The sequence below is a fragment of the Herpailurus yagouaroundi genome, unplaced genomic scaffold (genome assembly GCF_014898765.1).
Source record: "Herpailurus yagouaroundi ecotype Mexico unplaced genomic scaffold, PumYag 187, whole genome shotgun sequence".
NCBI lineage: Eukaryota > Metazoa > Chordata > Mammalia > Carnivora > Felidae > Herpailurus > Herpailurus yagouaroundi.
Window position 1 is genome coordinate 8,918,800 of NW_024412418.1, and position 27,428 is coordinate 8,946,227.

A 27,428-nucleotide genomic window follows, 5' to 3' on the forward strand; every position below is an offset into this window, starting at 1 on the left:
CGCCACTTGCCACCCGGGTGACCTTGGAAAAGCTCCTCGTCCCTCTAAACCTCAGGTTACATGCCTGCAAAAGTGTGGACCATCAGAGTCCCACCTCACCGGCCTGAGCTGGGGATCAGACGGATTCCCAAGAGTAAGCGATTCCCAAGGTGCCCGGCCCAGGCAAGTAAGTGCTTGACGCACAGAGGACCCGGGAATTACGTCATGCAGAATCTGCCGCCACTTTCTGTAAAACGGGTAGTGCCCGTGAAAAGTAGTGCCAGGTCACGCTCTTCATGCCCTCCCGTCTCTCCCTCGGGGGTCTGCACAAAGAAGGGAGGGAGGGTGGGAGGGAGGTGACCAGCCCAAAGAGGAGTCTTTCTCTGGCTTCAAGGGAGAGCAATGCCTCTCTCCCTTGCTGTGTACTCAGCTCACCGTCTTTCTCTTTCTTCCCAACCCCCTCCCCACCCCCTCTCTGCCTCTCTCTTCCTCTGCCTGCCCCCCATGTTAGCCACCCTACACCTCTACCTGGCCCCTAGGTGGAACAGACATCCTTCTGAGCCCTGGGACCACAAAGACTTTTGGTCTTGTGCCCCAAGAAGGGGCAGCATCCTCAGTGAGACCCTGAGGCAGCCCGGGGCCCCTCTCCCCACACGGATGCCAGGCCACAGGATCCAGGCTGGGCCACTGCCAGCCAGATGCATCGCTTGTTGACAGATAACAGCGCTGCAGTTTATGGCTCCATAGCCAAGCCAGGGCTTTGTTTTGCTTTGTCTTAAATTAACAATGCAGGGGGTTGATGTGGAGGTGGGGGAGAGGGAGAGGAGCCAAGACATGTTCAGGATGAGTTCCCGCTGGGTCCTGTGACTCCAGGATCCACCCGCCCACAGCCCTTAACGAAGCTGCCCTGCCCGCTTTAGCTTAGGTCTCTACCTCCTCCCCACCTGCCCCCGTCTCCCTGGGAGAGTGGGGGAGGGAGAGCTTCTCTGTGCCACCAGCCCTGTCATTGGGCCCCACCACCCTCTGTTCCCATAATAAGACCCAGAATGGGCCTGCTAATTGTGCCCCATGGTCACAGTGGGGCTGAGGCAAGCCCTGACATCCTCAGAAAGATTGGGATTTTTTTTCTTGGGGAGCAGGGGGGCCCCCATCTTGCGTCTAGAGCGGTAGACCCCGGCACCGCTGGCGAGGGTCTCTGGGGGGGCCTGCCCGGTGGGCGAGGGACTCCCAATCGGAGCCCGTTAGCTCTGGGTGGCTTGGGGACGGTGGTAGGACCAGGGAGGAGGGCATGTGCAACCCCGTAAATTAACACATTGAGCCGCTTATTCTCTGTGCAACCATCCCTAGTAACCGGCTCCTCTGTCTCCACGTCCCCATCAGGTCTGGGGGTTCCTGAAGACGGACGGCACGGGCCAACCAGGGTCTCCGGTGCCCTCCCCAGGAGCACCTGCGGGAGACAGACACCTCTGTGATGCTCAGCTGCGCATGAAGAATGTGGGGCCTCCGGGAGCCTGAGACCCCTTGTCCCCAGTGGCCACAGCCTTGCACTTGCGAACCCCTTCGTCCTGTCAGGGAGCATCTTCTTTTCACCGGAAGGAGGCAAGACCAGAGCTGTCCATCCACCGCAGCTCTCTTTCCTTTTGATTTTCGCTCTTCCTCCTACGCTCTTCCCATTTCTCAGATGGGGAAAAGTGAGCCTGAGCCACAGCGGCTTGATGTAGCTGAACATGGGTGCATTGTTCAGAGACGGGAAAACAGAAGGCGTAAGCGATTCTCTCGACAATGTCTGCCAAGTGAGGCTCACCCGTTCTCACGAGGGGGTCCCCACAGACCCTCCCGGCAAGTGCCCAGCATCCTGGACCTGGCCATTTGGGTGCCAAAGGGACCCGGAGGAGGAACCTAGTGGTTCAAGGGACCCATCTCTGATGATGGAGCCCGGCCTGCCTGCCTCGGTTCCACTGTGCCATCTGCATGAACGAAAAATGAAAGATGTGAACTTTATAACTCTCCCACCAAGTGGCTCGTGTCCTCCTCACTAGCTAAGGAAGGAGATGATGCTCAGGGAGGTCCAGCCGTTTGTCTACAGAGCTGAACCCGGCCAAGGGGAGACGAGAGCCCACGATTTTGTTTGCAGCCAAAGTCCCCGGAGCCCCCTGGCTGAGGCCAGCCTGCGCTGGGCTGTCCCCATGGGGTCTGTCCTCCCGAGGACGCATCTGAGAGGTTCTCAGGCCAAAGATACCTGGGCTTTCAAAGATTTCCAAAACAGCCCCGTGCTTCTAGTACGTGGCCCAAGAATAGCAGATGCCGTCTTAGCGCTGAAGTTGACTTTGCTATGAATGGTGTCTCAACATGTTCCAGACCTTGAACTCGACATGGGTCCACGGTGTGGTCTCACACACACAGGAGTGCCTGTCCGAGGATATGCCGCCCCGGAGGGAAGCAGTTTTAAAAAGCCACACGACGGTAATCGAGATGTTTCCAAACTGGCCACCCTGCAGCTAGTAAGGAAGCCAAAAGCTAAGAACTCATTACTGGAGCTGAGGGAAGGGGCCAGCCCCACAACCAGCAGCCGCTTTCCTCCGAGAAACACGGGGGCTCCGGGCCTCGTAATTCAGACTTTATAGTCCACTGGGTTGCGGTGGGATCTGGGGAAAAGGGCATCTCACGTCTCTGTAATTCTCCCCCACTCAAGTCCATGTAAATATATTCTAATGCAGAAAAAGTGTCTGCGGGAGGTAAGACCACAGAGCCATTAGCATTTTGATGGGTTTTCCCAACACATGGAACAAGAGTGGTTTAAAATTCATAGTGTGGAAATTAATCCGGGTCAGGCCTCTCCCTCCCCAGCTTGAGGTGGCCCAGAACTCTTTACCCCTTTTGATTAGGGACGAAAGTTAGGAAGTCAGTCAGTCCTACAGTGAAGAGACAAGACGGTTTTCTAGACTGAACGTGGAAAGCCCCCTAAACACAATGATTCCACAGAATCAGCGATAAGGGCAGAGAAAAAGATCTGACACGGCTTAGGCGTGGAGTCCTTCCGGCCGAGCCCGGGAGAGAAGTCTCTCTCGCCACTGACAAAGGCCAGGCCTCTTACCACCCATCCCGGAAGAATGTGCCACAGAGTAGGTGCTTAGAGGAGAGGGATCAGGAAGACAGGAAACTCAGCAAATCCCTGATCTCAAGAAGTTCAGGAGAGAGGGTGGGCGGGGAGAAATTGACAAATCCAAGAAAATGTGCAGGGAGACCAGTCCAGCTGCCCTGGCACCCTGAGGAGGTGGCAAATCTGGGGCATTCCTGGTCCTTCCTCAAAACTTCCTTCTGAAAATAGATATGCGGTACTATTATGCAGAAGGCAAGATGCACAGTTTTCCAGAGTGTGGTCCGAGAGAGCATACAGATGTTGTCAACCTAAATGACCCCCAACTTGGAAACCAGGCGAGGAGAGGAGGGTCTTTGTTCAAGCATTGATTAGTAGGCCCACCAAGGATTCTTTAATGACCTAGAGGATTGTAGAGAAATGTAACCTTGACTCATGTAAAGCGGTGTGAGAACTTGTAATAGATTAGATTTTTTTTTTTTTCGGTCTGATAGAGAAGATAACCCCAAAGGTTATGATTTTTATTGTAGATTTGTAGGAGATCTCATAGGATTTCTGAATTTTAGAAAATTAAACTTTGACGGTACATACCCAATTAAACACACACACACACTGCACAGGGAAAAAACGGGAAAGAAATATAGCAAAATCTTACCAATGGGTATCTTTTGGTCGTTGGCATATGTACGCGAGTGAGTTCCATAATCAGAAAAAAAGTGATGTTACTTTTAAAATGCAGAAACACCCACCGGTCTGTGATTCCTCTAGCAGGAGCTGGTGCACAGCGTTTGCCCTAAGGCGCTTTATGTGGATTATCTCACTAAGGCCTCCCCACTGCCTTATGAGAAAGGTACTATGACCCCATTCTACAGATGTGAGGAAATGGATACACAGGAAGTTAGCCTCAGGTCACAGGTACAGGCAGTAAGAGCCAATCTAAACCCCAGGCAGCGAGGCCCCGGAGGCCGCCTGTGTAACCACCCTGCCAGACCTCTGCCTCCCAAGGGGAAGAGGAAGGAATAAACACATCTGCCGGGCCGTCAAGGTCAGGCGTGGAGAAGACGGTGCTCCCACCCCCTCCCAGGGCTCGCAGTGTGCTGGGAAGCCGGGCGCAGGCCTCTGCAGCCTCGAGTTGAATTCGCATGTGTCTCTCCCACACTTGCAGGCTGGGAACCGGTCTTCTCCGGTCTTGGGCCTCCCATCGTCTTGGGAAGGGGCACACTGGGGGCGGGGCAAATGAAAGCCCTCACCTCTCAACCTGCCCTACAGCATGGCCTCTAGTGAAACCGGTTTCTGTGCTCTAACAGCCACTAATTAACAGTTCCCTCCATCGCTCTCTCCGCCCACACAGTTGCTGCAGAACAGCTTCCTTACCTAGATCATAAAGCGAAGGGCAGAAGGGCAGCCACGCTTCAGCAAAGACAGGGTTCATTGTGTAGAAAAGGACCTCTAGGAGACCTGGAAGCTGTGGGTTCTGCCTCCACGTCACCGCGTGACCTTGGGCAAGTCACCAAGCCTCCCTGGGCCACATCACATCGCCTTTAAAAGGGGCAGGGAGACCCATTGTGCTCTGATGCCCCAGATGTGTGGCCAGCGTAGGTCTTGCTTTCGCCGCCGGGGTGTTTTACATGCCGTGGGCGTGAAGCCACACCAGGGACCCGCGCCTACTGATTCTCACTAAAGCTCTTCATGTGGCAGGTCACTGCCGACTAAGCCTGTGCGGAAATTAGGTTTTGAGGGAGCAATACCATGTGATCTCCGAAAACCAAACTGGGGTGGGGGCGCTGCAAAAGGCAGAATGCAGGGAGTGGGGAGAGATTTAAATAGGGCCCTTGAGAGACCCCCAAAACCACCACATCTGTGGACACGGAATGGTCACAATTTGTTAGTTTGTTTGTTTAGGTCAAATCGTTTCCCTAGGTGTCCAAACACCTGCAAATTCAGGCAGGATTATTTGGGTAAATACTGTGTTTGCAAAGCTTCCAGATAAAAAGCCCCATTTTCCTTGATTTAACAGTAAATATCTATCCAGCCTTTACCCATGGCTGTGAGGAAGGTAGGAGAGAGGATAATTCAGAAATGTCAGCTGCTAAATAAGTGTCAATATTGGAAGACACGTCTCTAGGTGATTAATTAAGATCAATGAGCAAAAGAAACACAGGCGAGCTCTTACAAAGACAGAAAATGATTCTGCTAACGAAAGTAATTTTAGCAGACGTGGTTACTTCTGATTCCTGGATGAGTTACTGTCCCTTTCAGGCTCTACGGTTTCATTATCTATCACCCAATGGCCTGTGATTCTCAAAATGGGTTTCCCAGGGCATCAGAAGCTGCCAACGTGGAGAGAGAACTTGGGGAGGATGGCACAGCCCCTATGACTCCTCCAACAGGGCCGTTCCATGCTGAGTGATTTCTTGCAGGCTCCGTGTGGAACTTTCTTTGAGTTCTACGGCTACAAGTTGAATGCCACTAGACTAAATCATCCCAGGTCCTTTTCACTTTAGTATCTATAGTGCCCAAGATGGTACCTTGGTTAAGAACCCCAAGGCAGGGGCGCCTGGGTGGCTCAGTTGGTGAAGCATCCGACTTCGGCTCAGGTCATGATCTCAGGGTTCGTGAGTTCCAGCCCCGCGTTGATTCTGTGTCTTCCTCTCTCTCTGCCCCTCCCCCACTCATGCTCTGTCTCTCTCTCAAAAATAAGTAAACATTAAAAGAAGAAAGGAAGTACAAGCCATACTGGTAGCCAATATTTTTTTTTTTTTTTTTTTTAACATAAAGGCATCATGGCAACCTATGTGCAACATCACTTGGGGATAGAACGCCTCCAATTTTGGAACGGGGGACCCTCTGTGCCAGGCAACGAGCCCCCATCCCTAGCCAAAGGGTCTGCCAAGACAGATCCTAAAACCACCATAAGAACTTCAGGCAGGGCCTGAAGAGGGGCGCTTGCATTGTCCCAGGTACTTTTGTTCGCTCAGTCCCCATAGCAACCTCATGCAATAGGGGTTGATCTTCTCTCCACTTTGCATGGGAGAACCCTGAGCATCGGAGAAGTTGGGTAACATGTCCAGGCCCACAGGCTCCTAAGGCAGGATTCAACCACAGCACCCTGCCTCTTAATCACTTAGAAAGCCACAGAATGGAAGGGGACCCGGGGACCAACTTGGTCCCTCGCATCCATTTTAGAATGGGTGACTGGGGCCCAGAGAGGGTAAAGGGACTCGACTAACGTACAAACAAGGCGTTGGTGGCAAAGCAGGATTAAAACTCAGACTCCCTCCTGAAGTCTCGTGTGCCCACTCTGCCGTTAGGCCACTCGGGACAGCATGGCTTGGTGGTCAAAGCTTCGCTCGAGTGCAAGACCCTGCTCTGCCACCCATACACCCTGTGACACCCCGCTCGTCGCGCCCCTAAAACGGGCATGGCATTCACACTTGACCTGCAGGGCTGTTGCAAGGGGTGCAGTAGGACAGTGTGTGTATGTGGTATGTTCTCAATGAATTCTAGCTCTCTGTCGATAGAAGCCGGGGCAGGGACAGAAGAGGACACAGAATGAAATGGACCCTTTTCTTTTTTTTTTTTTTTTTTCCTTTAAGTAGGCTTCATGCCCAGCACAGAGCTCACCACCCTGAGATCAAGACCTGAGCTGAGATCGAGAGTCGGACACTTAACCAAATGAGCCACCAGGCGCCCCTGAAAGTGGATCCTCTGGGTGGATTCCGAGCAGGAAACACAGGGTCTCTGTCCTGATCCCACCACCCCTCCCCCATTAGCAGCATCAAACTAACCGCTGCCCCCCATTTCCTCAGTCACCTCTGTGGGGGGGACATCTGGGAGAATTAAGAGGAACAAGTCCAAGTGAGATGCCATGACATGATGTCTCCCTTAAGTCAAGAGTGAATCATCCTCTTGAACTTTCTATTTTCTCCTGACCTTGTGTTAATTCCTAGTTCAAAATAAAATGATGTCTCTTCAGTACCAGGAAAAGGCTACAAAGTAATTTCAGGTCAGCACGCAGTCTGGGTAATGAGACTGAATCCATTCAACTGCACAGTCAGGGAATTGAAGATGTGGAAAGAACCTTATCTCAGAGCATCTGAAATACCGCATTAAAAAATGATGATCTCTCTAAGAGTAAACCGGTAGCCTTGCCTCTGCTGGGAGGCAGGAAACTGAGGCCCAGAGAGGCTGAGCGACTTGGCCCCTGTCGCACAGCCACGGAGCCGGTTGGTAAAAGACGCAGGCAGGGTGAGAACCAGGTCTCCCGACCTCATGGCTCTGCTGACACTCAGGGGTGCGGGTGCAGGGGGAGGGGGAGCGAGAGAGCCGGAGAGGGGCACAGAGGCAGGGGAGTCTGGGTGTGAGTACAAGTGCACACAGTTGAGAAAGCATGAGCCCCTGAGGTGGGGGGGAAAACTCTGGGCCACCTGAAGTCCCGATACTTCAAGCCGCTGTGAGAAGAGCGTGAACAAGCGTGCGCGAGGCTGAGTGAGCGAGAGGGATGCGAGAGGGGGTGTGCAAGAGGAAATCGGCGTGCTGGAGAGAGCGAACAAGAGGGAAAACATTTGGGCCATTTTCAAATTCCCACAGTCGAATAAATCAAAACAGACTGTTCTGAGACAATGAGGCCGTTTCAAACCACATCCTTTACACTAAAGTCAACTCCAAATGGCCCACTTGGTGGTTTCTCATGGCCAGAAAAGCAGCGCCGGTAATATGCCCAACCGGATAGCTAGGATCCTCGAACCTAGGGATGAGCCAGGTAGGGTTAACGCCCAGACAGCGCAAGTCCCTTGGTCCCCACACCCCGCTGCCCGGGTGATTTCTGGGAGGCGGCAGAGTCCGGGAGACCCATGCCCCTGAGGAAGGGCTGCCCTGGCTGCCGCGGGCGGACAGACGAGGAAGGAGCAACGAGCGAAGACGGAATGTTCTGGGCGCCAGCTGCCCCACAAGGCAAAGCAGTTGCCCGCCTGTCCCGGAGCGCCCGGCAGTATTTGCTGCGATCAGCACCTCGCTGCGCGCCTGGCCCTGACCGGCCGGAGGAAGGCCCTGCCCTTCCAAGCAAGTGGGGAGCTGGTGCACGGCGCTGGGCCAGGCAGGAGGACAATGCCAAGGCCCCAGAGAACGGCCCATCTCCCATCTTCCCATCTCCCAGCCCAACATCTGCAAAGGGAACGCTGTGGCCACACCTGGAGTCCACCAAGCCCCCCCTCCCAGCAGCAGGAGGGGACGGCCCCAGGCCAGCTGGGGCCGTGGACAGATGTGGCTCTGTAAGCATCCGTGGCCACCAGGCGGGCCGTGCATTCTCTAACCACGCGCTTGTCCTAACCTCAGAACATTCCTTAGACGCGGGTGTTACTCTTCCCGCTTTACCAAGGGGTAAATTGAGGCCCAGGGAGACTAAGTAACAGCCAAAAGTCACCAAGATGGTAAATTTAGACACAGTCAGAATTGCATGCCAGCACAACCAGGTCCTTCTAACTCACCCATCACTTGCAAAGCTCTTCTCTCTGATGGCGGTTGGGAGGCCCAGAGGGCAGCATTTTCTCATGGGTTCCAAATGCAAATCCCAGCCAAAACCCTGCTCGCCGCAGCCCGCTCTTGCTAGCTAGGGGCGCAGGCTCTCCGAGAGCCCCCCTCGTCAAGGAAAGCAGAACCTAGACTTGTATGCTACACCTCTCAGTACTTCCTTCAACTCGTGAGAATCCTCATGTTTTCTGTTGCGTTAACGGAATTCTCAAAAATGAAACAGAGGGGCGCCGGGGTGGCTCCGTAGGTTAAGCGCCCGACTCTTCGGCTCAGGTCTTAATGTCACCGTTCGTGAGTTCGAGCCCCACGTCGGGCTCCGTGCTGACAGCGCGGAGCCTGCTTGGGATCCTCTCTCTGCCCCTCCCCCACTCGCGCACACACACACGCGCGCAGAAATATTTAAGACATAAATAAAACTGAAATGTAACATCTACACAGAAAAGTACACACCATCTGAAGCAAAGAGCTCGATAAACGTCTACAAACTACACATACCTACAAGAGTACCAACCAGAATGAGGGAACAAACCAACCAGCACCCAGAAGCCCTCGTGCCCTTCCAGGCACTCCCCAACTGCTGCCCGAAGGTCATCACTATTGTGCCTTCTAACGCCACGGGCTTCGCTTGGCCAACCTTGAACCTCATATAAACAGAACTGCGCCGTGTAGACTCTTTCACATCTGGTGTCTTTTACTCCACGCCGGGATTCTGAGATTCTTCCAAGTGACTGTCAGCAGCAGGAGCCCATTTTCTGCTGCATCGTACTCCACCGGGGGCCTATATTCATTCTTTCTGTAGACATCTGGATGTTTCCGGGAATTGCCTGCCATGGACGGGGACGTCGTGAGCATTCTCATACACGACCTTTGGGGAGCATTCATATGCACTGCTATGGGATAGATGCCTAAGGGTGGCATTGTTGGGTCACACAGTCTGTGTCTACACAACTTTGGTTACGTTTCCCAATATGTCTTTTTTTTTTAATTTTTAAAACTGTTTATTTTTGAGAGAGAGAGAGAGAGAGAGAGAAACAGAGCGTGGGTGGGAGGGGCAGAGAGAGAGAGAGAGGGGGGGAGACACAGAATCCGAGGCAGGCTCCAGGCTCGGAGCTGTCAGCACAGGACCCCACGCGGGGCTCGAACTCATGAACAGTGAGATCACGAACCTGAGCCGGGGTCAGATGCTCAACCGACTGAGCCATCCAGGCGCCCCTCCCAATATGTCAATGTTGGGTCCATTCTGCGTTTTAGACATTGTTCACCTTACGCAAAACACACCCGCAGCTCAGTTGTGGTCTACAGGGCCGCTGTTTTGCACCTTTGGTCTGTGTGCTTTGCTCACTGTAGCCACTGGCCAGGCCATCCTCCTTCACAGCATCCTGACACCTCACAAATTAATGTAAGAGTGGGGGCAAATTCTAATACCCCCCTACACTGAGGGGTGACACGAGGCCTAAATAGTGTGTCCGCGGCTGTCCATCAGTGAGACCTCCTCTACCAGGACGAAGTCACATTAAAGTCCCTTCAGCAGCCTCTTCAAAATACACACGCCGGGGGACTGGACTAGTCCAGCCTCCCTGTACCGCCCCAACTTGCTGAGCACGGACACACGCAGGAATAATTATTTTAAAATCTAGCCCAACTGAGAACCAGCGGCTTGGGTCACACAGCAACAAAGCTAAGGATAGCAGGGCGCCCAGGTTCCCCGATTCCTAGGCTCTCTCCTGCCCCCCAGGGTTCCCCAAACCTCCCCATGTGCCAGCATTCTGCCTGTTTCCAATCACAGCCGACAAGAATGGATCCTGGCGCTCCTTCCGGCCCCCCCCTTCTACAGGGCTCAAGCGGGTCCCACCAGTCAGAGTTGGGATCTGGGATGACAATTTTTTGCTATCCGGGGACCACACATCATGTCGCTCCTGCTACTCAGGGCTGGCCTCGGGAACCCTTGCTGCTTTAAGTGGCTCAGCCTTCTTGCAACTCAGGATGGTTCTAGGGAAACAGAGAAAAGCCCAAGCCCAAAAGCCCTGGCCTCATTCTTTGGCTTGTTTGAATCTGATTCCCACACTAACCCTGCTAAGCCACCTGCGAAAATAATTTGTCTCTGGGCCGGTGTGGTTTTGCTTGGTTTTGGTTCTCGCCCTGGGTTTGAGAGACGGCAAACGAGCCCAGAGAGGGCTAGTGCCTTGCCCGAGGTCACACAGCGAGCCTGCGCCAAAGCTAGAACTTGAACCACCTCCCCATTTCTAACTTGGGGGGGGGGGGGCTCTTTCTCTCTACTCCAGGGGACCTTTCCCAAACAAGTAGGAACCACCAGAAAAGGCAGAAACGCACGACGGTCACCTCTTTCAGCTCTTACCTGCTAAGCGGTAAACGGTGGGGACAGCGCCCAGACTGGCTGCCGGCAGGGATCTCAGCACGCAGACAAGAGCCTCGGCCAAGAGCAGGCCAGGCGTTGTTCTCCTGCTGGTCCCGGGGCTATAAGAAAGAGATTTTCCCCAATGCTGCTGAGACTGGTGATCTGACCTCGCCGAGAGTTGCCCTTTTCCGAAGCGGTAATACACAAACCCAGGGAGGGGCTACCGCACGGCGGTGTTTCCCGCAGCCCAGGAGGCCTCCCTTGTCTGACTGCTTTCGTCTTTATTAACATTTGCAGAAGAACTCACAGTGCCTTTGGCTGCAAATGAGAACCAAGCAATCTCATTTTCTCCCCTCAACTAGGCCACGTGGCTCCTTCCTGTTCTTTCCCCAACACTCACGCGAAAATTCAAAACAAAGGGCCAGGGGGTGGGGGCTAAAAAATACTAAAACGTTCCTTAACATCTGCAAATCTGTCCTTTGAGGCCATTTTTAGCAAAATGTGCCTGAAACTGGGTCCGCAGCTTGTGTCAACACAGTACTTCCTCGGGAACAGCTCTGTCTGCACCTCTAGTCTTTACCTTCTATGGAGATTGGGGGGTTGGGGGGCGGGGGTGGCAGAGGCCGGCACCCCGTCCGCGTCCGGGAAGTGAAGGTGGGACTCCAGAAATGGATGCCGTGCCGGACACCCCCCGGCCTCGGCCAACACCTTCCTTGGCGGTCTGGCTCACCGCTTCCCAAACTCCCGGCGACTCGCTGCCGGCGGGCGGCAAGCACATGCTCGCGGGGAGGCGTGTCCCGCGCTCTGCTCGGCACTGCGCATGTCCGCTGGGCTCCTTCCGCCTTCCGCCAACCTCACCGCTGTTATTCCGGGTCCACGGAAGGAAAGGGAAGAATCGGGCTCGCCCCGCCTGGTTCTTCACAAACCAGAAAGTGGCAGGGCCAGGATCCACCCAGGGTGGCTGGACCCCAGGCGCCCAGGCCCCCAGCTCTAAACACTGCTCCACGTGGCTCTCTTCCCATTACCCATCGAACTGGTGGGGACAGGCCTGGCCCCAATCCTGTTTCTCCTCAGCCCAAAGGTACAGTCATCCAGCCCTCCACGATGTCGTAAGGCACAGGTACAGGCCCTGCGGAACCCAAGGGGGGTGGGGGGGGTTGGGGGGCGGAGCGGGGAGTGCTGCTTCTGTTCACAGGCTCCTGCTAACTGACAGGAGGGACAAAGAAGACAGATGTGGGCTAAGAAGATGACCTGTCTTCCCTACAGGAGGCTCTCATAAGAATAGTGTCTTCGGGGGCGCCTGGGTGGCGCAGTCGGTTAAGCGTCCGACTTCAGCCAGGTCACGATCTCGCGGTCCGTGAGTTCGAGCCCCGCGTCGGGCTCTGGGCTGATAGCTCAGAGCCTGGAGCCTGTTTCCGATTCTGTGTCTCCCTCTCTCTCTGCCCCTCCCCCGTTCATGCTCTGTCTCTCTCTGTCCCAAAAATAAATAAACGTTGGAAAAAAAAAAAAAAAAGAATAGTGTCTTCCAAGGAGCATCTCTGGATCAGTGCCTGAGTCGGTTCCTGGGAATTAGGTAGCCTTAGGGGTGTGAGGGCAGGGTGTCCAGGGTCAGCAAGAAAGGGCCTCCGAGAGGGTTTGATGGCAGGAAAGGAGGATGAGCTGGGCGCTGGAGAGGCTGTTTCCTTCCCCACTCTCTGGTGGAGGGGGACCACACCTGAGTCACCTGTACCAGGGGTTAGGGGTCCTCTGGGTGTGGCCAGAAGAGCAGAAACCCTGTGTGCCCAGAAGGACAGACAGAGGGGTCCTGAGCCTAGGGAGGAGCTGGGGAGAGGAAAGGACTAGGCAAGAGGACCCAGCCCCAGCCAGAGAGTTCCTTGTGGTGGCTACAGCTCGGGGCTTAAAGACCCAGAAGAGGGGCACCTGGGTGGCTCTGTCGGTTTAGCATCTGAGTTTTGATTTCAGCTCAGGTCATGATCTCACAGTTCGTGGGGTTGAGCCCCACATTGGGCTCTGGGCTGACAGCTCAGCCCAGAGCCTGCTGTGGATTCTGTGTCTCCCTCTCTGTATGCCCCTCCTCTGCTCACACTCTGTCTCTTTCTCTCTCTCAAAATTAAATAAACATTAAAAAAAATTTTTTTTTAATTTACTCTATTAAAAACTTATTTTAAAATCTTTTAAAAAGCACAAACTATTTTACAATTAGAAAAGGAGCGCCTGGGTGGCTCTGTCAGTTAAGCATCTGACTTTTGCTTTCAGCTCAGGTCGTGATCTCACAGTTCCTGGGTCTAAGCCCCACTATCGGGCTCCATGCTGACAGCACAGAGCCTACTGGGGATTCTCTCTTTCCCTCTCTCTCTCTCTGCCCCTCCCCTGTTTGTGCTCTTTCTCTCTCAAAATAAATGAGTAAATAAACGAACTTAAAAAAAAGAAGAGGAAGACCTATTAGGGTTTCTGTTGTTCAGAGCTGCCCAAGTGGCTACGTACCCTCCGTCTCAACTCTTCAGTAAAATTCCAGGGCACAGACAAGAAAAGACAGAAGGCAGGAAGGAACGCCTACTTTCTGCATTCTGCAGACCTCACCGCCACACCCCCCCTTTGCTTGGGAAAGGCCAGGCCTCGAGGGAAGGTGCAGACAAACCCTCCAGTCTCTCATATCCTCCTCCGCCCCCTGGGAAATCTAGGCAATTCCATAATCTCTGCCCCTCGGGCTTCCCTTCCGTGAAATGGGGGTTTGCTGGGCCTCGGAGGACAGCGTTTGAAGTGTGCGTACTTGGAAAAATTCTGCTGTGCTTCTGGAGAGACAAGAGAAGGGAAGAAAACCCAGCTGGCAGATCGCCCCACACCCGGCACCAGGCGAAGCACCTGATCCGGCCTGTGCTGTCCTTGTTTTCCAGATGACCAAACAGAGGCTCAGTTAGGATAAAAATAAGAATAAGAATAAGAATAAGAATAAAGGAAATCCAAAAAACGAACAAGCCAAACAGCTTGCCAAAGATCACGTAGCTGCCGACAGCCAGCATTTGAACTCAGATCTACGGGACCCGAAAGCCACTTCCGCACCACTCCCGTTCAAATGCCACGTGGATGCTACGGCTGCCTTTGGAACTCTACCTTCCAAAACAGTGGTTAATTTTAATCCCGTGCATTTAGACCCAAAAGACATGCATGAACTCACGCACACACCTTCAAATATATTATTAGCATTATTATTGTTTTGCCAAAGACGTTCTGTCAGGGAGCTCTTTCTCTCTTTGCACACACGTGTACCTCTCAAACAGGTTTGAGTAGACCTTTGCGAGGGGTTGGGCTATTTAGAAACAAAAATTGCCCATCATTTCAATTCAATTACATAGCAACCACCTTTTTAAAAGAATATTTTTATTGGAGCTCATTGTTTAGCAAATCGTCAGACACTTTCTTTCTTCCAACTACTTGGAGAAGGAAGAATTATCAAATGAAGGGAAGGAAATGTTATGCATATCATCCCAGCTGCTGAAAAGAATGCCGATGGATTTTCCTCTTGCACTCTTCATTTATTTAAACAACACCCCGCTTCCATCAACAACCACGCCTCGGCTTCCTGAGTGCTTTTCTCCAGGGGATTCGAGGCTTTTGGTCATATTCCCCACTGGAGACTCTGAGGGGAGGACGTAGAGTCAGAAGGAGACCCAAAAATAAAGCAGCACCCACACCAGAATGTGGATGGATGTCAGGAGTCCGCGGTGGGAGGAGAGCCAGTCAGAGCCAAAGTAGGACTAGACCCCAGACTCTGACTCTGGACTTCCAGTCCAGTGCTCTCCTGGTCTCTCCCGTTGGGGGACAGTGGGGATGGGTGGTTGGGCTTCAGTCCAGGTTCCTGGTGCCCTGAACCTGCATGCCGGTTCCGTGGCAATGCATCTCCTGAGATGCATCAGACTCTGAACTTGGCCCCCAGTGTCCCTCTCTGGGCTCTGGGCGGGGGGCGGGGGAAGAGCCCTGGGCAGCTCCCACCCGTGGCCCCAGCTCTAGCCCCTCTGAAGTGAGACCTCCAGCTCATCTAGCCTCTGGAAGAGCCAGCAGGCAGCGGGCTCCCACTTCCCCAGCAAGAAGCCACTGGAAAAGAAAATACAACAACAACAAAAAGCCCTTTGATCTGCCACGGATGGCCTCATCCAACCCTGGCGGAAGGTGGAGGTCACCCTCTGTCATGACCTGCTGGCCTCTCTCCTATAGGTCCCGTCCGAAGGGCCCAGGGCTCTTCCACAGACCCCGCCTAGCCTGGCCTCCTGGACCCTGTAACATGAAAGGGTCACAGTGACATCTGTGAGGACCAAGTGAGGATGGGCAGGAGGCAGAAAGAGGCCAGAGAGGGCCAGGCAACTATGGGAGAGAGAAGACGGCCATTGACCCAGCTGGCCACTCTGCAACAGGTGTTCTCAACAGACTGTCTGCTTGGTAGGGTGTCAGGAAAGCGGGGGGTGGGGGTGGGGTGGGGGGGGGTGCGAGAGGACCGTTTCAGTTCGTCAGTGGGGAATCAGGCAAAAACATCATGGCGGCCCATGCAGTGGAACCCAAGACATCCCTCACAGTGAGAGCTGCGCCTCTCCCATACCCCCAAGGTCCAGCCTGGAGACTCACTACAGCTTCGGGGGATGGTTCTGTTCACTCTGGTGGCCCTCCTCAAGCACCCCCTTCTCTCTCTTGGCCTGAAGGCAGGCTGGAAATATCCAGACGCCGATGTTCTAGGAGGACCCCTCAACCAATGAGAGAACAGAAGCTGGTGACCACTCACTGGGATGATTCTGAGCGTGCTCCCCCCCAATCACTGGCAGGGTCCCCAGTTGCCCACAGCAGTAGGCTACTCAGTACATTTTTTTATTAGCTCTCCTCCCCTCCCTGCCCCCTCCCCTTTCTGGGACCAGCCTCACACACCCATAAACGAACTGCACCCAAATCTTTGCTCAGGGACTCCCAGCTAAAACAAGGCAGAAGTGCACGCACTGATACAGAACAAGTGGAAACACGCAGGACGCAGAGCATCAGGGACAGAACCCCACCGGGACCATAAAATGAAGGGTGCCGTGCACACAGATGTGCTCATTTACCTCGAGGACAATTCGAGAGAGGCAAGAGGCTGGTGACTTTGGTTGTCCCTCGGTGAGGAGACTGGATTAAGCCTGAGAGTTACTTTCCATCGAATATACTTTTATTGTAGTTCCCTTATTCTCTTATTATGTTTACTCTGATTTTTTTTTTCCCAGTCTTTCACCAGTAAAACATGACTATTTTCAAAGAGCTTCTGAGAACTCCTAGAAAATCAAATACATGAACTATGGAGGAGCGAAAACCCTGGAAGTGATCATCGCCCTCACTTCCTGAGACCTGCTTACTTCCTTCACGCCCCACCGTGGCCTCGGCCTCCTTCTTAGCCCCGGTGCAGGATGAAACATCCCGATCCCCTCATAGGGTTGGCAGTGGCCACTGGACAAGCGATCGGGGTTGGAAGGCACCAAGGGCCAAGAGAGAGGCCTCTGAGACCCCTGGATCCTGGTTTTCTCCCCGTTCGGGCTGTGGAGACACAAGCTGGCTCCAGCAGGGGAGACCCCAGTGTCCCACAGAGGAGCACGGCCAGGAGACAGACCCACTAACGCTTGAGGGGAGACTTGAGGTTCAGACCACCTGGGTTTGCACTTCTATACCCCTGCTTACCAGCTGTGGGACCTTGGGCAAGTGACTTAACCTCTCAGTGCCCCAGTTTCCTCAGCCACAAAAATGGGGACAATCCTAGTACTGAATTAAAAGGTATTATGGGCTAAACCGTGTTCCCTCCCAAATTCATGTGTAGAGGCCCTAACCCCCAATACCTCTGAACGTGATTGTATTTGGAGATGGGGGGGGGGTCTTTAAAGTGGTAATGAAGTTAAAATAAGGCTGTCGCCGTGGGTCCTAATCCAATCTGACTAGTACCCTTAGGGAGAAGGGGAGATTTGGACACCCAGGAGACGGCAGGTGCATATGCGCAGAGAAAGGCCACTCGAGGACCCAAGTAGGCAGCAAGCCAAGGAGAGGGACCTCAGAACTCACCAAACCTGCTGACACCTGGGTCGTGAACTTCTAGCCTCTCCAAAACTGTAAGAAAATAAGTTTGACACGAATCAATTTATTTCGTCCTCACAACAACTCAATAAATTAGGTGTTACTTTTGGTCCCATTTTACGGATGAGAAAATGAGGCACAGAGAGGCTGAGTTATGTGCCCCAAGGCTGCGGAGTTAGTAAGTGGTAGAGCTGGGACTGTAAACCCTTATTCTATTGGATGAGATCAGACCCGAAAGCGCCTGGCACACTGCACGTGATCCGTACACGTTAGCTGTGCCCATCATCCAAAACAACCTGGAAGAGACTGATTGCAGAGGAGGCCATGGAGGGAGGCACCCCCTCAGCGCCTGCCAGGTTCCCAGGCGGGGGCCAGGTGTCTGGGATGCAGCGTTGAGCAATGGCGGGTGGGGGGGTGGGGTGGGGTGGGTGGCGGTACATAAAGAGCAGCCCTGTGCCAGTGGGCACAAGGTAAAGGAAGCGAGGCAGCAAGGGCTGTGAGAAAGACTTTGAACACAATTGAGAATCCACTGGAGGGGCACGAGCAAGGTGGCTAAGATGATCACATTACACAACAGATGTTTGTCCTAACAAAGTGTGGAAGTCGGGCTTCCGTAAATTGAGTTTTATTTTTAAGGCAGTAGGGAGCAATGGGAATCTGAGAGCTAATTTGTCTGTAAATTGAATGAGGGGCCTGTGATCCAGCTGGCATTTTCATAGATCTGGCTGCCTCGAGTGAGGTGCACCTGTTCGGTAAAAGTCCTGAAGGAGGGGTGCCTGGCTGGCTCAGTTGGTAGAACATTTGATTCCTGATGTCGGGGTGGTGAGTTCGAGACCCATGTCAGAAGTAGACTTTACTGGAGGGGGACGCCTGGGTGGCTCAGTCGGTTGAGCGTCCGACTTCGGCTCAGGTCACGATCTCGCCGTTCGCGGGTTCGAGCCCCGCGTCGGGCTCTGTGCTGACGGCTCGGGGGCTGGAGCCTGCTTCAGATTCTGTGTCTCCCTCTCTCTGCCCCTTCCCTGCTCATGCTCTGTCTCTCTCTGTCTCTCAAAGATGAATAAACGTTAAAGAAATAAAATAAAAACAAATAAAGAAGTAAGAGTTTACTTGGCAAAAAGGTCCTGGTGGACTGGCTTGGTAGGGGCGGTGGGAGGACATGGCGAAGTGGGGCAGTGTCTCCACTGGCCATGGGAACACCTGACACCGTAAATGTGGCTCTCCCCACCAGGCCACCACACAGCGTGCGGTGACCACAACCTCCTAGGCTCCCCTGCCCTGCCCTTTCCGCATGCTCCAAGCCTTAACTTGTGCTAGCTCCATGAGGAGGGCTGTGCTGCCCCTGCTCCCAGGTAGAAATGTCCTTCCTGAGTTTTTCTTGGCAGCTAAGACCCTTCACTGGGTTTATTCTCATGGCACCCCCAGTGCTCCCACATAAGAGGGGCTTATGGCTAGAGGCCTCAGTGCATTGCAAGGAAGGATGTGATCATTCACTCATTCATTCAGCATGTACATCCTGAGCATCTATTCAACCCCAGGCACCGAGCTACACTCTATGGGGCCTCTGCCTTTATTCCACTGATGGAAACCAATGATAAAATAATGAGAATCTTCCTAACATTCACTGAATACTGTTCAAGTGTCACATTCAATCCTAGGAGATACACTTCATGCATTTTAGTCTCATCTTCATAAAACTCTATGCGGTACAATGGTGGCACAGAGAAGTCAAGGAATTTGTCAAAGGCCATGGCACGTGGCTGAACTGGGATTTGAACCCAGGCCCTTCTGTTCAGAAGCTGTACTCCGAACCTTTGGTGGGGTGTTGCTTCCTCTGCCTTCATTGCACAGGGACAGGCTTCATCTCTGAACCCTCGACCACATCAGCTGAGCCCCCAAACCCTCTGGGGCTCCTGTGGGACCAGCTCCAGAGCAGAAAGCTGTCCGCTCATCGCCCCCCACCCCCCACCCAGGCCCCCTCCTCAGGCAGAGATGCCCAGACATTGCCCCTGGGGAGAACAGCCCAGCTTGCAGAAGTCACAGTGACTTCCGGTGCTGCCGGTGAGCCCAGGATAAATACCAAGCGGGAACAATTCATCTCCGCGAGATATTCTTAACCTGGAAGGGCCTGGAAAAGACAGGCAACTCCAGAAAGGTGGGCTCCAAGAACATAGACGGTGCTTCTCATTCAGCCACTTCGAATCATTTTTTCTAGAAAACATTCTGCCTGCAACTGGTTACAATTGATATACGTCCCTGTTCCTTGGGTCCAGACTGAACAGCCGGCACCCCTCCAGGCCTGTCCGGAGGGAGGGAGGGAAGGAGGGAGGGAGGGAGGACAAACGGACAACGGCATCTGGCAGGTGCTTGTCTGCCAATAAAGTGTGTTTTAATGCAAACACTGACCTCCTCTGTGCTCACCACTAGGCTGCGAGGCGGCCATAAATCCCCACCTTATTGATAAGAAAGCTGAAATACCGAGCTCAATTTACCAACTGCTCGCCAGTTGGATAGTTGTGGGAACCTTGGCAAATTATTTAACCTCTTTGTGTTGGTTTTCTTGGTTGTCAAATGGGGCAATAGTAGGACCCACCTATTATGGGGTGGATGGGGTACCCGAAAAATAGATAACGTTCCTAACCCCTGGTACCTGCACATGAGTCCTTATTCGTCCTTATTCAGAAATATAGGGTCTTTCCAGATGTGAATAAGTCAGGATGAGGTCATTAGACCCTAATCCAATATGGCCGGTGTCCTCAGAAGGAGAGAAAGGCACAGGAGGACACTGCGTGATGACAGGGACATACTGGGTGATGTGTCCATAGCCACAGGACACCAAGGATTGCCAACAGCCACCAGAACCTAAGTAGGAACAAGAAAGGACCCTCCCCCTAGAGCCCTGCCAATACCTTAATTTGGGGCTTATAGCCCCCAGAGCTGTGAGAGAATAAATTGTCTGTTTGCTTCAAGCTCCCATCTGTGGTACCCTGTCACGGGAGCCCCAGGAAACCAGCTGCCTCTCGGGGCTCCCGAGCTGGTCCAAGGCCCTGCTCCAAGTGTCCCAGGTGAGAGGCTGTCGACGCTAGGCCAGGGGACAGGGAGCTAATGAGGTGTCGGGGGGAGGGGGAGGGGGGGGAACCTCGCAAAGCCCAACTCCCAGGCCCAAGTGGCCTTCATGCCTGCCAGTGCCTCTCAGGGGTCAGCCTGCCTCCCTAGCATCTTGGTGGCTGCTTTGGCGGAAGGCCACGCTCCTCAGCCCCCAGATGCAAGTTTCCGCTGTGCCTTGCGGGGGGGGGGGGGGGGCTCGGGCCCCCTCAGAATCCCGTCTGGAGGAGCCACTCTCTTCCCACCCAAAAGCTATTCCTTTGAGGGGGACAGTTAAGCCCCATTATTCTGGAGGTGTTTACGTCTTGGCTGGAGAAGTGCTCCATTCCCCTGCGGGCTAAAACCCACATGAGCGCCCGCGCCTGCTCTGCTGGAGGGGGCCCTAAATGTCAGGCACCAGGTGGTGGTGGGGGGGGGGGCTGCTCCCCAGGAGGCTGAGGTTCACCGCCAGGGAGAACAGCACCGCCGGGGAGAGCGCCACAATCCGTCCCAGCCCGAGAGACAGCAGCACGGGAGGGGGCTCTCCGCGGCACCCCAGACCCGGCGCCCACGAGGCAATTGGTCTCCAAAAGACGGGCCCAAGTCCAAGGGCCAGAGCTCCAAATTCTTCTCCCATTTCCAATGGAAGCCGTGTTAGTTCAACACGAGAGCAGAGGCTGAGGCCGCCGGGGGTGGGAGCCCAGCGCCCGCACATCCCGGAGTGGGGGGTCACGGGCCGGGGTGCTGGGCCGGCCTCTAGCCTCTCCTCAGGTGCTGACCCTTGGCCGAAGGCAACTCTTCCTTCTCACGCAAGCGGGAGATCAGAGAGATGCAAACATGTTGACCCCCTACTACGTGCCACGGCCTGGTTAGCTTGCGGCTTCTCAAATACTGCCCGTGTTGCAGAGGAGAAAAATGGAGGCTCAGAAAAAATAAAGAAGCACGAAGTGGAAGAGGCAGGATTCAAACCTGGGTCTGACCATCTTCCTGCTGGCAGAAAATCAGGGCTGGAGGCCCCCTCTCGTTCCCTGCCCAATCCCACAAGGAGCGAGAGGACCAGCACGGGTGGGACAGGAACCACAGGTAACCCTGTGTGCCATGGGGGACGCGGTGGCGGGGGGGTTGGGGGGGAGGCGGTCAAGGGGGACTCCAAAGCTTGCCTACACAGCCTTCCCAAAGCAGTACGGGGACCAAACGTCTACACGTCGCCACGAATATCTAGAACAATGACTTCTCTCACCTCAAGCCCCCCTGCCACTTCTCCCTCAGCGTCCAGATAGTTCCTGCAGTCTTGCCCCCCTACCCCCACCCCACTCCACCCCACCCCACCCCATTAGCATAGGGGAGGAGGAGACAGGAGCAAAGGTAGGTTCTGGAAGATCCTGGAAGGAGTTCTCAGGGCAGGAAATTTCAGTAAGCCGAAGGAGGCCATGGGAGCACAGGGCTGATTAAAGATCAAGGCCCAGCCTGGTGCCCTTGCCGAACACTCCCTTGCAAGTCCCTTGGCCTCTCTGGGCGCGACCTCCCTCCAGCGGATCCTGGGCACTCTGTGATCTGCCCTGTGATCATTTCCATGCACACGATCTGTAATCTATAAAGAGCAGCGCGAACGAGGGAACGGAAGCTTCCGTGTTTTGAGGGCCAACTACATGCTAGGTGTCTGTTAAAAGCCTTCAACGCGTCATCTCAATCCTCAAAGCACTCTCCTCGGGAAGCGTGAATGCGGAGTTAGTGCTCGGCCGATATCTGGCCACTTCGTGGCATCCGGAGCCTCCCTTGCAGCTGGTTCGGGGCCACGCGACAGGTGACGCAGGTCACCTTCTGGCTGAGGCAGTTGGGCGTCAGCGTGCCTTTCCCACTTCTCTCCTCCCCTGGGCAGTAACTACGGATGCGAGAGATTCCAGAAGGTGCGGCTACAGAGACAGTGGAGTCACCATCAGCCTGGGCGCCTGGGTAAGCGCATGGAGCCGAGATCCGCGCCACACAAGGTCCATGAGCGGGAATTACACCTGCAGGGTCAGGCCACTGAGTCTGGCGTCGTACCTGTGCTATAGCCGCTGATACTTAGCTCAATGGTCTTATTGTCCCTACTCTGCTGCTTCTCACAGATAAGGAAACCAAAGCCATAGAGCCAGGAAGCGTCAGAAGCAAGGTTCAAACTCACATCTGTGACTCCAACGCGCATCCTCTTCCAGGAACCTTTTGTTGCTTAGTAAGGTCATCGCCCTCTTGTAAGCAGCAATTGTCCCCCAAAGCTTCTCCCCCTCACTGTCCCTAGATTGGTTGGGAAATCCACGCAGGATGAAAAGAGGGAATCGCATAAGGCACTGAGCCTGGAAGATGGGCAAACGCAGGGAGGAGAGGGCCTGAAGGAATCTTAAAGGTAGCTTTCCTGGGGCTTTGGAGCTCGCAGGAGGTTCTGATACAAGACGAAGTATCACACCGTGGTTCGGAGCGCTGGATGGGCAATCAGATCGACGTAGGTTCACATCTCAGCACGACCACCTGCTCATTCGGTTTTTCTGAGCCTTGCTTTGTAATCTGTAAAACGGGGACAATATCTAACCCAACCTCATGGGTGGAGGTGAGACGAAGCGTTGTCTCTCCCACAATGTGTGCCACCACGAAGACCATCCCCGGGGTGGCTCCGAGCACCGGCCTCGCTGGAGGGGGCGAGGGGGCATGTGGAGGAGGCTGCCCCCGCCAGGGCTGCTAATTAAGCCCGGGACACACACCCGGCCCGGTCCGTGTCGCCACAGCAGACCAAGAGGGAAGGGTCAGCCAGACCTAATGCAACATAGCAGAGAAGCCCGGATTATTTATTGTGCATTCAAAAGTGTCTCCTAGCAAGATGGCCTTTGATTTGGGTGAATCTGGGAGTTGTTTATCAGCTTAAACTCATTATCTGCACATATGGTCTTCATACTATGGCTGAGGGCGGGAAACAAAGGATAGAAGGGAAGGGATGGGCAAATTCTAGCTGATGAAATATCATCCCTCAAGTGCCAGAAACCAGGATATTTTCAGTGACGTCAAACTGGGCTTCCTGCCATGGGGACGGAACACACTCTCTCTCTCTCTCACACACACACACCCACACACCAAGCCACAGAATATCAGAGCTGGAAAGAATCAACATTGTCCCCTCCCATTTCACATAAGGACAGTGATGACAGGGAACATTTGTTGAGCAGTGACCACATGCAGGGCACGGTCCTAAGTCTCCTACACGTTTTATCTCATTGCCTCGTCACAACAATCTGATGAGATATTAGTAGCCCCATTTTGCAGATCAGGAAACTGAGGCACCAAAGGCTGAACGGCCTACGGTCACACAGCTGATCACTAGGAGAAAGCCAACATTCAAACCCGGGCAGCCCAACCACCGCGCAATGCTACCTCTGAAGAGACGGCAACACAGGCTCAGAGAGGGGCAGTGACTCGCTGAGGTCACACAGCTCCATTTGCAACAGAATCAGGGCTCAAACACAAGTCTCTCTAGTTATGGTTCAGTGACCTTTCCACACCACCCTGTTGCCTCTCAGCACCTGCCCGCGTGCACACAACCAGGGAACACGTTTTTTTGCGCATCTCTGAGTTGTTCGATTCACTAATTACACCAGCAGCCTTGGGTGCGGACGAGGGGCCAGGGCTGACCTGAAAATAAGTGCGGACGGGAAAGACGTACTTCGCCAGCTGCGCACATGGGGGCTCTCCATCCCTTTCTCTCTTTTTAAAAAGACGTTCATTATCTGCACACCCCCGCCGGATTTGGGTCCAAGATGCCAGCTCGTACAGCAGGAGGAGCCCAAGCTGGCAGGTTTGCCTAATGGGATCAGGTTGCAGAAATACTCGATCGACCCATCATCTGCTCCGGGGGACCAGAGTGCTGGTTTCCAAGGCCCCCTCCCTTCGCTGTGTACCAGCTGAGCACGAACAAATGTTCCTGATTTTCCTTCTCTTGACTAATGAAATAGGCCAGAAGAGCAAGCCCTCTGGAAAGAGGGGTCCCTAAAAGGGGCGGCCCAGCCACCAACATTTGCTCTTCTCAGGGAAGGGGAGCGAGGGCTGGACAAGCATCCGGAGAATGGCAACACGTGAGCTCTCAGATAGACTCGGGGCTCCCAGCAGGCACAGGTCACTGGCATTACCTTCTCTGTCCAAAACAGCAATCTGATGGAGGATGGGAGCCTGGTTCGTTGTGTCGTGGAGGGGAGAGGAGGGCTGGGGCAAGACAGCAGGAGAGATGCCCTCCACTGGACTGGAGGCAAGGCAATGAGCTGCCTTCTGCCCTAAAAGGTTACACCCTCCTGCCTTTAAGCTGTAAGCCAGCCCAGAGCCTCCTGGGCCCGCACGTTCATCTCACAGACCGGGAAAGCACGTTCGAGAGGGAAAGTGACTCGCCCAAAGTAGCACTGATGATCTAGAAAAGTTGGATTTCAAAGCAGCCCCCCTCCGAGATCCCAAACCTTGCTGCTTCCTCGCTTTCTTACTCCCTCCCACAGGGGGACATCATCCCTTGCCTCGACACCCCCTTCCCCACCTGTCCCTTCCCAGCACCCCGTGTTCCAGCCCACCCTCAGACCATTAAAACCTCATTCAGTATACTCAGTAGCTCTTTCCAGGCCGACATGGAATTTTCTTAAAGGTGGAGGGACTACTTACTTCCTCGATGACCCAAAGTATCCTGCCTCCAACTCCAGATGAACTTCTGCTTCTAGAAAATGCCCTGATAGACTGCCATTTCAGCCTCGGGTTGGGTAAAGAGGTCCCGAGGTGCAGTGTTTGAATGGATTTAGGGACCGGGAGATAAGGAGACCAGATTTCCAAGACTTACAATTTTGCTGAATCAGAGATCTTGGAGTGTACACTGGGTCCACACGTGATATGCTAAATCCAAACACAAACATCAGCAAGCAGCCTTGGAGTCTCAAGTCCCTCTTCTCCTTAGGGCAGGTGGGGTGGGTTGTGGGTGGGGCACAGAAAGAAGGGGGACAACACAGGAGCTGCAGGCCAACCGGGGGCCCCAAGGCCAGGGCCGCTGTGGGCAGGCTTTCTTCTGCAGAAAAACAAGAGCCACTAACAACAAAACAAAATGAAAAATTCCTTTTGTTTTCTGGCCCCGTGGAATGTCTTGAAGACATATCCAGAGACATGGGCTTCTCCACCCTTTCCTCTGTCTCCTCCCCCCACCCCGTCTGTTCAAAATAATCATGCTGATCTTTCTTTCCGGCACCTCCGTCCTACGGTATTTCGGTAACATCCAGCAAAAACACCGGCTGGGCTATATGGAAAGCAAGAACCTTAACTAAACTCTCTTTCGGGGACCGCCCCATCTCTATCACCTTTGCAGGGGACTCTGGGGACAGGGGAGGGGAGGCGGCTGTCCAATGCGCACACATTTCTAGCCAAGAGAAAAATGAAAACGTCCCATGGCCAGTATTAGGCCACTGTAGTTCTTATCTGCTCATTTGTACCCTCTTGAGGTGTAGAGAAGGGGCAGGAAATTAGAGAGAGATAAGGCAACGGTCCCTCCAGGGTCCCTTCAATGTGGAACAGCCCCGCACATGACAGAGACCCAGATGCCAGCAGCCTTCTCGCTTCCCATGGCCTGGGCACAGATACGCAGACTCAACACACGGGAGCCCTGAGGGAAGAAAACCGGATACCCAGCAGGTTTCCACCAACTGTGAAATGACCAGATGAATGTGGCCTGTAGACTCAGACGCAGGCGAGAGGGACTCCTGTCCACCGCTGAGAAATTCCCACTTCAGCTCGGACTGCTAAAATCTTTAAGGGGCCCTCATCACCCCAGTACTGTGCCACCGGGCTTACTTGCGCCCACACAGAGGCTGAATAAGACCCCCCAGGCAGCCCACACCAGGGAGGGATCTGGCCGCATCCGGGAAACAAAGGTATAACTTTTACAAAAAGGGTGCATTCAGCAATATGGGGTTCTGACTCCAAAGAAACCTCACAAGTTTACCCTCTTCTCCTCTTTCTCTACACCAATTCGCTGTTAGTGTAAAGTTTCTCTCCGTTTGTGTTTTTCTGGGGGTGAATGTTTTTTTCACCCATACACCCTGCGTGATCCCCAAGATCACGCACCTCCTGACCACCACCGAGCTTTCCAGCACACGGTGCACCCCAGCTTCACGCTCGGGCCTCTCCCCCGCCGCCTGGCCCGGCCCGGGGTGCTCCTCCGCGCGGGCCCCCGCGTGTGTTGGAGGGTCTGTGGTTCCAGGTCCCCGATTTCGGTGCGTTTGTCTAGCAGGAACCAGGACTCTCGCCTTCCTGTGGGCGAAAGGGTCGGGGAATGGCTCCCCCTGGCGGGGGCCACCTCACTTCAATCCAGCGGGGATCCAAAGCTGGCGCGAGCCCGCCCGAGCCGAGAATCCCTCCCGGAGGATTCCTAGCACCCCCCCCCCCCCCTAAATCTGGATGTGCCAGAGGCTCGGACCCACCGAGCCCCCACCGAGTCTGTGCTTCGCTTCCCCCCAACCGCGCACACCGCGTACCGGATGAGGGGGACCCGGGAGGAAAGCTTGGAGCCCCCCCCCCCCGCCCCGCCCCGCTGTTGGGACCCCAAAGGCGGCTCGTGCTCCGTGCCCTGGCTGGGCCGGACAATCTTCCCGGCCCCGGTCCTCGCTCCTAATCCCCAGTCCCCACCTGATCTCCTACCGAGTGGCGTGGCGCGTACCCCCCCCCCCCCCCCCGGGGGGGCCCCCCCCCGGGGGCCCCCCCCCCCGGGTTAACCCCCCCCCCCCCCCCCCCCCCCCCCCATCCTCCTGGCACCCTCCACTCACCCACCCAGAGCGCCCAAGCGCCGACTGGGGCTGCACCTGTCCGGGGGGGAAGCCTCTAGTCCGCGGATTCCCGGGCAGGGATCCGGGGCGGGGATCGGGGTGAGCACGTCTCCCCGGTCTCCTCCCCAAGCTGGTTGAAGTACAACTTGGTTTCTGGGCTTCCCCCCGGACCGTTCTGGGATCCCTCCCGCATGCCATCCCCACCCCGGACCGTGCCCAACAGTCGCCCGGGGAGCGCGCGTGGGGTCTCCAAGTCCCCGGGGGCGCAGCAGCGGGGCGCGCGGAGGGCACGGAGGTGCGGACCCCCCTACCTTCCAGCAGCCGCAGCGGGACCCCACGCCAACTCCCGCCGGCGGCCGCGGGGGAAAGTTTCCCCGGGCGGAGAGGCGCGCTTGCAACTTGTTCGGCGCCGGCTGCCTTCCTGGCGGCGGCGGCGGCGTGTCCGGGGGCCGGCTGGCGCGCGGCGACGGTGGCGCTGGCTCGGGGCTCGGGGCCGGGGCTCCGG

General features: G+C 54.8%; 1 protein-coding gene across 3 annotated transcripts in view; it reads right to left on the reverse strand.

Moving 5' to 3' along the window:
• The window catches only part of TSPAN18 (tetraspanin 18), a 186,260-nt gene extending 158,843 nt beyond the window's left edge, over positions 1 to 27,417 (reverse strand). For 2 of the 3 annotated variants that reach the window (XM_040495371.1, XM_040495370.1), the window contains exon 1: positions 27,235 to 27,417. The gene's annotated coding sequence lies outside the window, so the exon portion shown is untranslated. Of the gene's footprint in view, positions 1 to 17,024; positions 17,070 to 27,234 lie in introns of all 3 variants that reach the window. The other variant, XM_040495372.1, reaches the window with a different exon arrangement.
• Between the last annotated feature and the right edge of the window lie 11 nt (positions 27,418 to 27,428).